This window comes from Euprymna scolopes, chromosome 14, assembly GCF_053919585.1.
Source record: "Euprymna scolopes isolate OS-2025 chromosome 14, ASM5391958v1, whole genome shotgun sequence".
Classification (NCBI taxonomy): Eukaryota; Metazoa; Mollusca; class Cephalopoda; order Sepiida; family Sepiolidae; genus Euprymna; species Euprymna scolopes.
Window position 1 is genome coordinate 107,301,003 of NC_136495.1, and position 12,500 is coordinate 107,313,502.

Genomic DNA, 12,500 nt, shown 5'->3' on the forward strand with positions numbered 1-12,500 from the left:
AAAGAAACTTCTTTTCCAAACGAGATTTAATAATGATTAAAAATGGTGAACGAAACAGACATTGAATTGCAGTTAAAAGCTAATGTATGATAACTTGCTGCCAGTGATTCCTGTCAAACCATTAATTATCTGCGAGAATCTAGTCAGTCGCTGACACTCGTTTACGCGTATTACCTGCAACGAATTAAGATGTGTATTAACCATCATAATTAAAACTTTCAACAAGTACGTTGAACGAGGACATTATCATTAAGAATGATAATTGGTCAACACTAAATATAGTCGTAGTTATATTTTCAGTCTTGTTTTTATATCATTAAAACAAAAAATTGAATCGCACCTCTATTCTTCAATTTGTATCTATTGGGATTATTCGCCCTACTCTTCTGGTCTTGGGTGTTATTTTCACAACATTTCAACCGATGTAACCTCCGACATTCTTCCGATGCGTCTTGTCGAACTCAAGAATCCTGATATTAAACTCTGAAATCTGTACGAAATTTGGAATATAACACTTTATTATTCCGTTCAAAATCTCGTGCTGATTTCCGAGTTCGGCATAAAGCTTCTTGACTTCAACAAAACACAGTTGTAAAAACATCGGATGTTACATCGGCTGAAACGTTGTGAGATCATCCAAGATGAAACAATAGTCTCAATAATCGAAATAATGCGAGCCCTTTTTTTTACATAGGAATTATCACTTATCAAGGTTCGGGGGCCACTCGAGGATAAGGGTTAATGAGTGTCCAGTGGTCAATGGGACAATATCGTAGTAATCGTTAGTAGTGAAAATTTGGCAAATTGGATTACTTAAGGGGACGGTTAATCAAGAATTTGTTTACGTTAGACTTGAAGACGACCAAATTGTAATCAGTTTTAAAGCAGGGAAAAGGAAGAGAGTTCCATAAGCGTGCAGTTCTAAGAAAGAAGCTTTCTCCATGAATCTACGTTTAGGTTTTGGTAAAGATAAAGAGTAGGGGAAATTATTGATAGTGGTTTCAACTAGACGAGTGTTTTTCGTGAAAGTTTGGCGAGGGGGAGGCATAGATTCAAGCTCAGACGAGCGCTTTCCATGAAAATTTCTCCTCTAAAAATGTTCCGAAGCGTGTACTGTTCGATTTTTAGAGAGTTTGCTAAGGCATGAAATATGGGAAGGCACTTGTAAACAGGATTTTCTGGACACCGATCAAAAAATACAAGTAAGGAGGCGATGATCATTTTACATTAAGGTTACATAGTAAACTGAACCTCCTGAAAATTTTTAATCTGTTCTGGCTTTGTGTCATACTTCCACCGGGCAATGCCAGTACACGGGTCCTGCTAGTATTTAACACTCTGACTATCTTGACTTACTTCGCGAGGTTTTGTTAAAAGTGTATCAATAAAAGTATCCATATAAGATGCGTTTTACACGCCAACCATTGACCCCCCCCAAACTCTCTCAGAGGGAAACCGGATTAGCGTGATTCGAAATTTGTTATCTTTATGGAGTGATATGTCTCGACCTAGGGCAACTGATTCTATAAACCAATGAACACCGGCGTAGAAATTCGAATTTAACAGATGCTATTGCTTGTCATATTATATGCGGCATAATAACGTTGACACCACCGATTTATCGTTGGATCGCCGAAGTTAAGCAAAATTGAGTCTGGTCAGTATAAGATGGGTGACCATTCGGGAATACTAGGCGCTGTATGTAGGAGGACGTCGATTGCTCCTTGCAACAGCTGCAAAAACCTAACGCCGCCACGCATGCAACTGGGGATTGCTTCTGAATTCCATACTACCATGAAACTTCCTCCTTTGGAAGAAGCCGGTTTAACTTCGCCTAGGGTGAGTGTCGCTTCGATATTCGGTATTAATTGTCATATTCTATTGTTAAATGCAAATGATTGGATTTACTCATCTTTTATTATTTTGTTGGATCTTATTGTTTCATCAATTGATTTGTTGTTGTTGATAATGTTGATTGTTGTTTGTTGTGTTGTGATTGTGTTTGTTGCTGTTGTTGTTGTTGTTGTTGTTGCTGCCGCTGCTGCTATTACTAACGCTGCTACACTAAGTACGCTTCTGCCATACTACTGCTACTGCTGCGGTTGCTATTATCATCACTGCTATCGTTATTATTATCTATATATCTATAAAAGTGAACGTGTCTGTGTGTGTGTCTGTGTGTGTTCATTTCCCTACGCAATAACTCTGTCAATATTTAGTCTACAGACTCGAAATTTGATATACAGGGTACTGAGATTTGGAAAAATCTTTGTAATTGGTTTTCGGCCAGAAATTTGACTATTAAGGGGTCAAAGTTCAACGATTTGACCTTTGAGAACTCTAACAAACTCCTCCGATAATTTGGTGTCTAAACACTTGAAATTTTAGATATAGATTCTTTGGACATGGATCTTACTTAATAACTTGATTTGAGCCCAAAGCAATAAATGTTCAGGGGTCATAATAGGAGTCAAAGTTTTAAAAAATTGCCCCTTTTTTTTTTTTTTTTTTTTGCTCAACATAGACCTGCAAACACCCGAGCAACGCCAGGCTAAAATGCCAGTATATAATAAAAATATCACCTGTCTGTTTACATGTATGTATGTATGTATGTATGTCTACCTAAAAATTGTCCGTTTGTGTTAAACGAGTGAGGCTATTCCTTTTCTTCTATCTGACAGGTATCTTCGACATGTTCATACATGAAAAAGATGACAACCATTTTTATCGTAAAACATATTTTATTAACTTAATTATGGGCTGCTTTTATTTTAGTGGTCAGTTGATTCTGACTATTTTTGGAAGGAGTACGAAGTGTCCAAGCGCCTTTATCTAGCGGGATCTTAATTAACGTGTTTTCTCGCAAACCTTTTCTAAGTCGTTGCAAATATAAATACACTGCATTATTAACTAAGCAAACCGCTACCTAGTTTATTATTATTATTATTATTATTATTATTATTATTATTATTATTATTATTATTATTATTATTATTATTCACTAGAAGTGTTCACACGTGCCATCATCCAGGAATTCTCTTTGAAAACAACCTGCGGTGTTCCCTGAAGTCTGAGTGCAACAAGCCACCCCTAGTACTCACAAGTACTCATCACCTCTTTAAATATCCTTTAAAAGTTATTTTCTGTTACTACAATAGATGTTTACCATTGATTTCTCGTTCGTAGGAACCATTTGTCTTCACTGGAATACGGGTGACAATAAGCCTCCTCAAAGTCTAATTCGTACTTATCCAGTGGAGAACTAGTTAGTGCTTTCTCCCCTCGGTTTTTCCATCCTCTTTGACAATCTTCACTTATTTGGTGTGACATCAGTTTATGGTGACACTAAGAAAAAATAGGGTTGAGAGTAGGGTTAATGGCGGGGGTGCGGTGGTTTCATTTTAATTATACAGTTTCAGCTTTCATGATTCCATGTGATGTTCCTTTGAATTTTGCATTTGTAGCAGTTTCTATATGTCTGGCTTGCATCTGTAGCTCATGCGTATTGGTCTCTGCATCCAAGAGTTTTCCTTAAGATTTCAGCCGTTTTTATTATTTTATTTTCCGATTCCAATCTCTCCCATTATCTTTTCAAAGGATTGTCCTTGGTGCTCACAATATCAGTGGTGTTATCTTGACTTCTTTTTTGCGTCTTCCGTATCCCTTTAGACTCTCTGGCTAGTTTGCTCTAATTCAAAGAGTGCTTACATACAACAACCGGTTGGAGACCCTGGAGTCTGAGTGACAACAAGTTTTCCCAGATTTCCTGTATTCTCCGCCTCTTTCCATAACCTTTGCAAATAGATTTGCATTAGCACAATAGCTGCTTGTCATTGATTTTTCGCTGGCATTAATAATTGGTCTTCACTGATATTTGAATAGTAATATGCCTCTCAAAAGTTCCAACCATCACCAATAGACGTCTGTATAGTGCTTCCTCTCTCCTCGGTCTTCCATTGTCCTCTGTCTGTACGACTATTTGATGTGGTGGCAGTTGATACCGATACCACAATTTTTTTTTGGGGGGGGGGCAGTTTTTTTGGTTCCATATAGTGTTCCACTATCGTTCCGTTTTACCTTTATTGCAGTTTGTATATATCCGGTTGGCGTTCGTAGCTCATATTGATAAACCTCCGCACTCCAGGACTTTCCTTAATGTTACAGCCGCTTTCATTACTGATTTCCGTTGTAGCTTATCGGTCATCCCCCTGATTCCAATTTCTCCCATATTTTTACTAAATTTTTCGGTATTCTTCTTAGTGCTCTTGCTATTATTGGTGTTATCTTGACTTTCTTATTGTTATTTGTTATTTACTCACTAGGAGCAGTCGCAGAAGTCATCAAAACTTGCTCTTTAATAACAACTTGTGCTGTTCCCTGGCTAGAGTCTGGGTGACAACAAATCTCCCCAGACTTCCAGTACTCTCCACCTCTCTCCATAACCTTCGCAAAAGAATTTGCGTGATTGCAACAGCCGCTTACCATTGGCGGCGATTGCAACAGCCGCTTACCATTGGCGGCGATCATTGGTCTTCTTTGGATTTGTGTGGCAATAAGCCTTCTTGAGATCCCAATCCTTTTTGCATTCAGCTAGCGGAGGTCTGGCTAGTGTTTTCTCTTTTCGGTCTTTCCATCCTCCTTGGCCCTCATTATTTGGTTTGGTGCCTATTCATGGTGACACTCCAAGAAAAAAAAGGGGTATCTTACATTTATACAGTTTCAGTTTTCTTGATTCCATACGGTGTCCCTTTGTGTAATGCATCTGTAGCCGTTTCTGTATCTAATTTGTGTGTAATTTATATGTGGAGTTGGTCTCCACATTCAAGGGTTTACCTTTTATATTTCTGTAGTTTTCATTATTGAAACTCGTTGTTGTATCTTCTCGACCATCCCTCTGATTCCAATCTGTACTATTCTTATTAGTGGTTTTATCTTTACTTTCTTCATTTTCCAGATCTCTTTGAGCTCTCTGGCCAGCTCCGTGTATTTGCTCCGCTTTTCAGTCTCCTTGATCTTCACTCTGTGTCCTACTAGAACGGCAAAATCTACAATCTGGCTGGATTTTTCCTTGTAAACTATTAGACCATCCGGTTTTCTTGCTTGGATGGTTTTATACGTTTGTATATCCATCTCCCATAGGATCTTGTGATTTTCATTTTCCAGTACTGTTGTCGATTTGTGCTTGTATAATTTGTTTGTGTGTTCAAGATGCGATTGTTTGCATAATTGCCAATGTTATTGAGTTTCTGTAAAAAAAAAAAATAATAATTTCTTTCGCTATCCATAAAATTATCAGCTGTATCAAAGCGTATTTGTTGATTAAATATATTTTTCATTCCGTGGAATTTCCACGGTCCCTGCTAGTTGAAATAATATTTAGCTGACAACGACAATTATTATTATACGAAATTAGAGTGCTTTTTTTTGCGGCGGGGGGTGCTTAATAGTATTCACCCTCATCTTTTCGAGCTAAAGCGATTTAAAAAAAAAAACCGTGGACTTTCCACGGGGTCTCACTAATTATCATGATTATAACAAAGTCTATTCCCATTGATAGCTTTCATCGTCTCTCGTTACAGTATTCTTCCTACTTTTCTTTTGCTAAACACTTGAGCCTTTCTCTTGTTGTGTAACAGGTTATGCATATTTATTTATCATCTTTCTCGTGAGTCGGGTGATGCGGCTCCGTTCCTTCGCTTGAACGTGTTCATACATGAAGAAAGAGACGACAACCATTTAGTCGTAAAATATATTTATATTCAGGCAAGCAAGGCACATTGCCACCTAACGGTGATATGAGTCAGACTTATATGAGGCAATTCGTATAGATAACTAGATAGAAAAGTGTTTATTCATATACATTTAAATTTCTGAATGTTAGTATGGTATTATGTTTTTGCTTGAACCAAGCGACAATAAGGCCGGGGTAAGCAGAGAAAAACTGCTGTTATTAATAAGTGTTCCTTCTATTAAACTAGTTATATAACCAAGGCTCAAAGAATCTCGTCTACTGTTATATTTGATCAATAGCGGAGATAAGTAAATATGGATTTATTGCTGGATGCAACTGGGATGGTTAATGTAATTAGTATTTCGATAATAAAATCTCTTTTTTAAAAAGAAAAGAAACCAAGCGAATGTTGTCGTAAAAATCGAAAACATCGTTAAAAAACAAAAACGCTATTTTCTCTTTTTTTTACGACATTCTTTTGTTTTCTTTCTCGTCTGTTATCTCGTTTTTATCCCGTAATATTTAATCGATACTGGAATACCTTTCCCATATATATCCTTAACAGCAGTTGAGCCTTCAGTCAACGCATGTGAACACTGCACTATGTCCTATATATATATATATATATATATATATATATATATATATATATATATATATATATATATATATATATATATATATATATATATATATGGCGATTAAGCTACGCGGAATATTCAGTGTAGCTTAATCGCCATATATATTTTATAAATTATTAACTAGCTCTACCTACGTATTGAGCACTTTTGAAGTAAATACTTAAAGTTTACGCATAAATCTATACTTTCCTATATTAATTTTATGTGAGTAAATTAAGTAGTTATATGTATATATATATATATATATATATATATATATATATATATATATATATATATATATATATATATATAGTTGTCCTGTTTTTAAAATCTTCAAAAGAGCTACATGGTAGGCAGCTGTTTTTAAATCTCCGAAACAGCTACATGATAGACAGCTGACAATCACGGTTTTCTATTCATAAAATATTTAGTTAAGGTTTTCTTCTTTCATCCTTATACAGTTAAATCCTTTTTTATAATTGAAGACTTTTGAGAAATCAGCTTATGCAAGTGCGAAGTCTATTTCTATTAAAAAATTTTAGTTAAGGTTTTTCTCTTTTTTATCCTTATATAGTTGAATTCTATGTTGTAATTATAAACTGCTTAGAAGTAGGTGCTAAGTCTGCGATAGGTTAAATTTAGTTTCTTTTTATTCGTGCATTTTTTCTTTTTTTTTTTTTTACATTTTTTACTCAAAACTTCTTTAGACTATATATATATATATATATATATATATATATATATATATATATATATATATATATATATTAAATATTATATATTAAATCCCCGAAACAGTGTTTCATGGTAAACAACTGATGATCCCTTGAAAAATAAAAAAAATTGGTATTATAGTAAATTTGAGAGTTGATGCAGTGATTGCAGGTGATTAAATGACTTACTGACTAGATGTTTTTTTGTTTTTTTTTAACGAATGATAAAAAATAATTTTTTGTATAGTTTCAAATGTTAAAAACTTCAAAGACTATATATATATATATATATATATATATATATATATATATATAATGTGTTTGTATGTGCTGTGTAAAGGAAAAGCGCTGCTGGTAAACCAATATGTATAAGAAAGCTATTGCAATGCAAGAAACAAAAAGAAAAATATCTTAAAAACAAAGAAAGAAACGGTATTTTTTCTTTTTTACGACACTCTTTTTGGGTTCTTTCTTTTTGAAAAGGAGGTTCTATTCTCGAATTAGTAAAGACATCTATAATCATGGTGATATAAAAAAGTTAGTCCCTATTTGTTCATTTGTATTTGTGACTGTGTCTGGAAAATAAGTAGATAATCGAGGATTTAAGAAAATCTGCAGGTCCCGCGTTCATACGTTTGTCTGGTTTTCTTTTTTTTGGGTTTTTTTTTTTTTTACGTCACGCCGCTTCAACCCTCGGTTTTCTGTATTGCTATAGCCTTCTCATATATATATATATATATATATATATATATATATATATATATATATATATACATATATATATATATATATATATTTATATATATATATATATATATATATATATATATATATATATATATATACTAGCAAAAGTACCCGTCGTTGACTGGGTTCAAAACAGCCTACAGAAAATGGACTCTGATTTATGAAAGTATGATAGGTTATGAAATTTTATTTTATTATACCATATTTCTTCAAACTGAAACATAATTATCAAAGTATACTTACGTAGATAGATATGAAAAGTCTTTATTAAAGTTTGTGCCTATTTCCATTCTATGGAGGCCAGACCTCACAATTTTATTATACCATCCCTATTTAAGTTAAAACATACTTATCAAAGTATTATTATGTACATCTATATCAAAAACACTTGTAAACGTTTTTTCCATACTTTGTGAACCAGGCGCGAACGCAGACACCACAATTTTAATGAACCACCGTTCTGCCAGATCAAACATATCCAGTCCTGTGTCTCGATACATCTTCTATCATTATATGTAATCAGTTTTTTAAAATAGTCAACCATATAGGAGCCTATTCGTGACCAGACACACACACACACATACACACGCAGACATTCAGCTTTATATTATAGATATATAGTCATCCAAATGCAGTGCTTTTTCGCTGTTTCATAGTTCATCAGTGTGGCTAGACAGGCAACTACTTCAATCCAGAATCGAAACCCGATCGCCCAAACGACAGTCGGAGCTTCTAACCGTTGCGCTATACGACTGCTGTTATGCGGACAGTGAATTAACAATGTTTTGACATTATCCAAAGTACTTAAGCTCAATTTGTTTACACAAAGAACGTTGCTTCATAAGCTAATTCCCAAATACTCAACCTAAGATAGGGAGCATTATAGTCATCCACATACAGTACTGTTTCGCTGTTTCACAGCTCATCAGTGCGGCTAGACAAGCAACTACTTACAAGCCAGGATCGAAACCCGATCGCCCAAATGACAATCGGAGCGTCTAACCGTTGCGCTATATTCTAGCAGACCACACGACGTTGCCCGGTTGTAAAATACGCTTTAATATGATATTTTAATTTATACAGATTTCGTATTTAATATTATAGAATGAATACTCTATTAATCATTATATTGTATCCAATATGTAGCTGTAATTTCAAAAGTAAGGAAAAATTATTTGGATGTAATCAGCTAGAATCGAAACTAAAACATGTAGCTCTCCAGCCTTATTTCTTGCCGTCTGATCTAAGTCCATAAGCGTATAAAAAATTTTAAATAATGTTGTTAACGATAGAAATGGATATATACATAAAAATAAAACGTTGACTTATGCTTTCCATGTTCAATTTGTTTCAGTTTCGACCCCCTTAGCAGCTATTTTTATCAGTTAAAAGTCAAATTGAATTTGTTCCACGTGGCCAAATAACCTATATGTCAAGTTTCAAGTCTGTAAACCAAAAACTGATATAGTTTGGTAGAGATTTTATCGCACACGGACAGACGAGGAAGCGAGGTTAGTTTACATATAGATAGATAGAAAGATAGATAGATAGATAGATAGATAGATAGATAGATAATATATATATATATATTTATTTATATACACATATTATATGTATGTATACATACACACACATATATATATAGGTTTTTATGTTTTTTACGTAAATATAGTCATACCTCGCTACAATGTGCAGAATGAGAAGAAAAAAAAACAATTAGGCTTGTCTTAATCAAATATCGCCGTGCCAGGCGAATTGCTATATCGGTTTTAATTTGAAAATCAGGATGCAAGATAATTTCATATTGTTTAATATATAGAACATGTCATATATATGAGAATGCACATCCAACGTTACCTAATATCCAACGAAGACACCTGTATACTACTGCTTTTTGGACTAAGCCTGTATTCTCGTATTATAATGTACTTTATTTATTTTCTTTATTTGTGTTGTTCATTTATTTATATTAATACTTTTCGTCTTCGTTATTTCATATGGCCTTCCTCATAGGATCTAAAATATTGTCAATCAACCAAAACGCAACTAATATTTTCAAATATTTTGTCTTATATCGATATATTCATACGCCATTTTACATCTGTCAGATGACAAGATGGATGTATGTTGTTTTTTGAGGGGTTAGGGTAAATATCAGCAAGCTTTGTGCAAAGGGGCAAATTTAATTTTAGTCCATGATACGTCCTTAACGATCAGTCTGACAAATAGCTGATCATTGTGGCATCCTCTAACCGTGTTGTGTAAGGCTGAGGTATATTTCTGTGCAGTTCTAGGAAGTTTAGCGCGATAGATTTTACCTTCCCACGCTTTAAGGGAGGGTTAGTTTATGTATCCTTACTGGGAATTCTGATGAGACTGTCCAGGAATGTTTTTTCTTGTAGGCCAGACTGAGCTCCTTATTTATCTCGACTTTCCGACCTTGTGTCACATCTTCTCGCGATAGAGAGGAGATAATTTAATCGGCTAGGAGTATAGAGATATCTGCGCGCATATACACACATTGCGTTTACCAAAGCAACACAAATCAAACATCTTTTACGCATGCGCACAAACCAAAGACGCTGAAGCTACCCTCACAAAAAAGCGCGCCAAGCAGGTTTAGCGCGTTAATAAGCAAACGGGCATGGCGTAAGCGGTGAACGCGAAAAAAAATGATTTTAAAAAATTGGAACGAAATTAATTAATAATTAAAATCGATACGCATAGCGGACTGCCTCGTTTCTCAAAGGTGCTGTGTGTTTCCCTCATAACAGGCCGTGCCGTTTCATAGCGACAGTCGGAAATGGATGCAGTCTACCGGAAGCGAATATGAGAGGTGTGGTTCCCGCCGCTTCGACAACAAACCAATGACAACGTCATCGGTGACCGGATTTAATGTCGACGCCAGTGAGCCAACGCTTGACGACGGCGATGATGCTGATGAAGATGACGGTGATCAATGGGATACTATTAAAGTTGAAAACATAAAAAAGAACGTGTCGTAGCTGCCGGTCAGAAAAGAGCACACGTTTCCTTGAAATGAAAGACCACTATTGCTCTTTTTAAAAAGACCATTGGATTTTTGAGTTTGCTAAGCTGAAGAGACTTACGTAAAAGGTGGCCAGCGCTTTCAACCTAATATTCTACAAGAGCAAGGCAAAAAATGTGGTTGTAACTACAGTTCCTACAACAGCAGCAGCAACAACAACAACAAGAACAACAACAAAAACAACAACAACAACAGTCATTTAAAGGTTTGTTAATATTTTTTTTTTAGAATTTTCGTTTTACTTTTGTTTATTATAATTTTCTCCCCTATATTATACTTTAATTATATTTTTCTATTTTGTTCGGTTTTATTTTGTTTTTATTGTACCGTCGTCGTCGTCGTCGTCGTCATCATCATCATCATCTTCTTCTTCTTCTTCTTCTTCTTTTTCTTCTTCTTTCTTATTTTCTCCTTCTTCTGCTTCGCCTCCAATCCAATTTCCAGATGCGTCCAATGATCTCTACAGCAGGCTCTGTCAATCGCTTAATTTTGAAATAGCGTCTACGTCTGTCTGTCACGTACTTTTGCGTTGGTGTTAATACCAGTCAATGGTACCTCCTCGACACTCAGTCTGACAATACTATTAATACAGTTCTCTTCAGCCCAGGAAGATCCACTCTCCCAGACTTTACCTTCCCTTTTTGAGAAGAGGTTTGTTTATTGCGAATCGTCTGAGGAAATTGTCGACGGTGTGCATTTTTGTAGACTAGAGTGTATTTGTAACGTATTTGTAACGTAATCGTTACATGGTAACATTCGGGAACTACGCGTTATATGAAGTGAATCGCAAAGAAAAAAAAGACAAGGAAAGAATTCGATTCCCTTTTGTTTTTTTAGTTGAAACAACAGACATTTATTTACAGGTACTTCCAGAATAACGCCTTGTTTCCAGTTCAAAAGTTTTCTCGTGCTCCAACGTGTTTAACAAGATTCTGTCGTATCGAGCACGTGAACACTGTATTAGTTCGGTCATGTTTAGGACACGCCTTTTCCTGTCGCTCTCGGGCCACGTGTGTAATTCATCTATTTTTGTCCTCGTACCAGGTTTTTCTTTCTTTATAATCTTTTTTCTTCTTTCTCGCTGTGACATCACCTCGCACACGTCCCGGTTATTTGGATAGGTTGGCTATCGCACAACTGCTGCTGCTGCCATATGCGAGCCTGGGTTCTGTTAAATATTTCTCCTAAGGCATTAGCTTCTCAAAACGTTACTTGACCTTGTGTTTAACGTTCTATTGTGGACGTTAGATAAACACGTTTAAGTTTGAAATATAAATCGGTCATTCCGTCACATTTAAGTTTGAAATAGCCATTTTAGAGGCATCCACCCATCTCTAAAATAGGTATTCTATGTCCGTTGGTCTGTCACGCTTTAACTATAGTTGTCATCGTAGATTAGATTGATGTATGTTAATTATATTCCTTCTTCGTTATGCTTATCTTTGTTTATATAAAGTTAGGTGTCTTTATATGGCTTTATATTTTGATGTGTATGATTCACTCCTAAACTCCTTATGTTCGTCCGTCGGGACTACCAAGACTGTCTGATCATCCCAGAGATAATGGATGACACACGATGAGATTTTGTTTAAAATGAAGCTGGTTTGCAGAGAGCCAGTCCCCACTCTCTCGTCCCA

At 35.3% G+C, this 12,500-nt stretch overlaps 1 long non-coding RNA gene across 8 annotated transcripts in view; it reads left to right on the forward strand.

Moving 5' to 3' along the window:
- The window catches only part of LOC145293206 (uncharacterized), a 1,032,236-nt gene that overhangs the window by 885,483 nt on the left and 134,253 nt on the right, over nt 1-12,500 (forward strand). For 4 of the 8 annotated variants that reach the window (XR_013869688.1, XR_013869687.1, XR_013869685.1 and 1 more), the window contains one exon: nt 10,589-10,965. The exons of the other annotated variants lie outside the window; for them this stretch is intronic. This is a non-coding gene — a long non-coding RNA (uncharacterized LOC145293206). Of the gene's footprint in view, nt 1-10,588; nt 10,966-12,500 lie in introns of those variants that run through there. 8 annotated transcript variants of the gene reach the window in all.